Consider the following 3,695-nt stretch of genomic DNA (forward strand, 5'->3'; position numbering starts at 1 on the left):
CAGGCAGGTGGGGTGCAGGCAGGCAGGGTGCAGGCAGGCAGGGTGCAGACAGGTAGGGTGCAGGCAGGTGAAATAGAAGCAGATGAGACAGAGGTTGATGAAGTAGACATGGATGACTTTTTAATAGCAGAATTATTTCCTTAATTCCAATGGACATCTATGTTTGAAATCTGTTGTTTCAAATCTCAGTGGCAGAAAGACAAGATCATAGGTGAAATTTCCACTTTAAAAGCTATTTAACCTTGTATGAAGAAAAGCTTTGCTTTTTAGTGACATTCTTTACACTTTATAACTTGTGGCATTTCGGGACAGGGGCCCAAGACAGAGAATGTGAATGAATCAGGGAAATATACTAATGAACTCACACACAGACACACACACACACACACACACACACACACACACATCCTATATTGCCCTTATATATTTTATGAGTAGCTGGCATGGTCTCTTGTAGAGGTGGCTGCATTTTATTGATGGGTAAAAAGGCCTTTTACTCTTCCTTCTCTTATTGCAAATGTATCAACTACCTCAGGAATTTTGGATGAAAAGGTAAAAATGTTTTGTCAGCACTAGTGAGTTGGGATCCAAATGAGTGATGTTTTTAATGAGAAACACTTACCAGGCCAGTTGAAAAGGAGAAGCAGAAACACAAGAAGCAGAACCCTTACCCCCTCCCCCAACCACTTTTATTATTAACACGTTCTGGGGGCTCAAACGCCTGGGAAAGAAGACAAGACTGGCTCTAAGGCAAAGGAGGGTTTCTGCTGCAGGAATCAGCAGGAACCTTCAGTGGCATGCCATAAAGCAGCTTCCCCTGTTCTTATGTAATATGTCTTTGCAACTTAAACCTTTAATTAACCAGAGATGTCATCAAGAAAAGTTTGCCAAGGAAGAGGATGCCTGGTTTAATTAAAAAGATCTTTAATAGTTATTAAGGAAATCAATTTGGAATTCAGGCCTGGGAGCAGAGAGGGGGAAGGAATCAGTGAGAGAAACCTTCCCATCTCTCCGGGTAATAGATTTTAACCCTGGGATCTGCACTGCTTCAAAATTCCCCAGGCTGGTGGTCCATCTCATAGAGAGGGATGCTTGTCATTCATTGCTTTTTGAATCTGCATCCCAGATCTGAGAGGCCATTCTATTCTATTTTAATACAGGAGAAGGACAAACTTTCTGGAATGCAATCCAGAAAGGTTTCTTGTTCTCCCGGCAATCAAGAGAACTAGGAAACCTTTTATAAAGTGAAAATCTCCTACCTCATAAGTATAAATGATTTCTTTTTTCCCAAAGAGATGCATTGTTTTTCCCCTAGGATTTGTGCTTAGACTGTACAGCTGACCTCTTTTCTACTACTGTTCAAACTGGCCTTTGTCGGATCAAGTCTGAGAAGGGGATTTGCTTTTTTTGTGTACAAGAGAAATATTTTCGCTTGTCTCACGAAGATGATGACCAAAAGGTGAGCTAGCTAGGGGGTGGGTGAAACACATTGTCTGTGTAGAGAAAACCACAACACTGGGATGATACTAGTGTCATTTTCTGATGAAACTCAGTTAAGTTCAAATGCTAAGAGCACTTTCTGAATAATCTATGTCTAATTAATATTTGTACTGCACTTAGTGAGTGAAATGGAAGACAGGTGCGGAGCATGGCTCAAAAAATGATTTTCCTGTTGGGATGTAGTTAATTTTCAGTTGGACCAAGGTACCTCTAGCTAGGAGTCATACTGTCACCCAGCTGAGACACATGAGGAGGGACCAGATCTTTAATGCTCAAACCTTTGTTCAGATTGCCAGCTTGTATTTCTGAGAGAGCTGCGTGCGTGCGCACATGTGTGTGTGTGTGTAGGGGGGTAGTCTATCTATTTATATTCCTCACTCAGAGCAAGCATCTCAGAGTCTGGGCTTGCTGATTATCTGGAAACTTCTGGGTTTGGTGGCTTCCCCATCTCCACTCTCAGAAGTGTCTGGGTTTCTTGTTCCTTTTGGCCCATCAAGCCTAGGGAAGACTGTCCCTTGGGAGCATGGTGGATACCAAGGAGGGGTGGAGATTATAGAAGGGAAGATATGGTATAGTCCAAGCTGACCATGAACATTATTGTCTTGCTCTTAGCAGATTGTACAGATTTTCTGGGCTACAATCTCTTCAAGTACAAACTGAGGACTGCCAAACTCTTCATTTCCAAGAGTCAGTGATTTCCAAGGTTCCTCATTGGATCCTATGATTGGGCCATCTGATCCATTTTCCCCTTTGTCCTAGCTAAGTATATGTGTCTCCGAGGTAGGAGGCACTACTGAGGAATATCTGCTTGTGGCCACATACCGTTTGTGAACTGACAAACGGCAGGCTTCATGCAGATTACCTTCCAGTTTTGTTTACTCCATCCATTTCTTTCTTTAGTAAGGGGAGGAGCTATTGAGTTAGCTAGCCACAGTTAAGATCCAGACTTCATGATGTTACATCATCATCTAGACATCCCTTTCTGTTGATAATCTGGAAAAATATGGCTGCAGTTGAGTTGCGTTGGTGGTGACCAGGTGTAGGTGATCATTGCTGGATCCATGGCCCCCCATGTTCCTTACTGCTTTGGTCATTATCATCGTATCTGACACACTAATTTTCCCTCCACTAGTGTTTCATCATGCTTACACCCATATTTATCTACCTTCTCTCATTTCATTCATTTGTGTTAATTTCATGGCTTATGGGCATCTGGGCCCAAGGAGAGGTAGTTGGTGGGGGGTAATTACAGTCTGAGTTCAGGAACTCCTTGTCCTCTAAAAGAACCCAGGTAGGTGCTTTGGGGGATCTGTGAGCTACTACGTAGGTGGAACATCCTCAGTTATATGGATGGGATCTGAAAAAGCACTGGTGTCATGACATGTGCCACACAAAGCCAGCTCTATTTGTCCAGACTGTCAATAATAGTCTCATGTGACTATTTAGGGTATCTCAAACTCAATACATATAACAACTTGAAAAGCAAAGACCCACATTTCAAGCAATCTTTCTGGTAGAAACTCCACTGTAAATTCTCCTGTTAGTCACCAAATTTATTATCTATACCAGAAATGTCTAGACCATGAGAGGGAAAGTTGTTGACAATGTTTCCAGGAAAATGAGCGGAAGAAACCCAAGCAAATGGAGACGTGGTGTCATTCTTCTCAGCCTGTAATGCCTGCTAGTGATTGCATGTAAAGTACGTGTTGGCCTCTGGTGGTTGTCCTAAAGTTGTGGCTATCCACTCTTAGGGCATGCTTGGTACCTCTTTGTGAAAGTTTTAGGCAGACTGGAGAGACCTATACAATTTAGTTACTTCTAAGACTTAGCTTTCCACTTCACTTTGACCTTAGGCTCATGTCTTGAAGCTGAAGCCTACCAAGAAAGATGACTGTATTATAGTGGGATCCAGGGCATGGCAACTATTTTTGGGTTTTCCTATTCTTCAGACTATGCTCTTCTTTTTGAGAGTCCCCACTAGCTAGTCTGGGTTAAAAATTTTTTCTTTTGTGTACTTTTTTTTTTCATTAAGCTGAGTCACTCCTTCACACTAGCTAGAACATTGCATTATCTATGCAAAACATGGGGGGAGGGGCCACCACCACTGACATCAAGCTAGTTTCTACAACTAGCTAAGACCTATCATTGTAGCAGTAGTAAATTTCACACTTGGCGTTTGGATAAGGAACAAAGAA

Source organism: Mastomys coucha, unplaced genomic scaffold, assembly GCF_008632895.1.
Source record: "Mastomys coucha isolate ucsf_1 unplaced genomic scaffold, UCSF_Mcou_1 pScaffold6, whole genome shotgun sequence".
Classification (NCBI taxonomy): domain Eukaryota; kingdom Metazoa; phylum Chordata; class Mammalia; order Rodentia; family Muridae; genus Mastomys; species Mastomys coucha.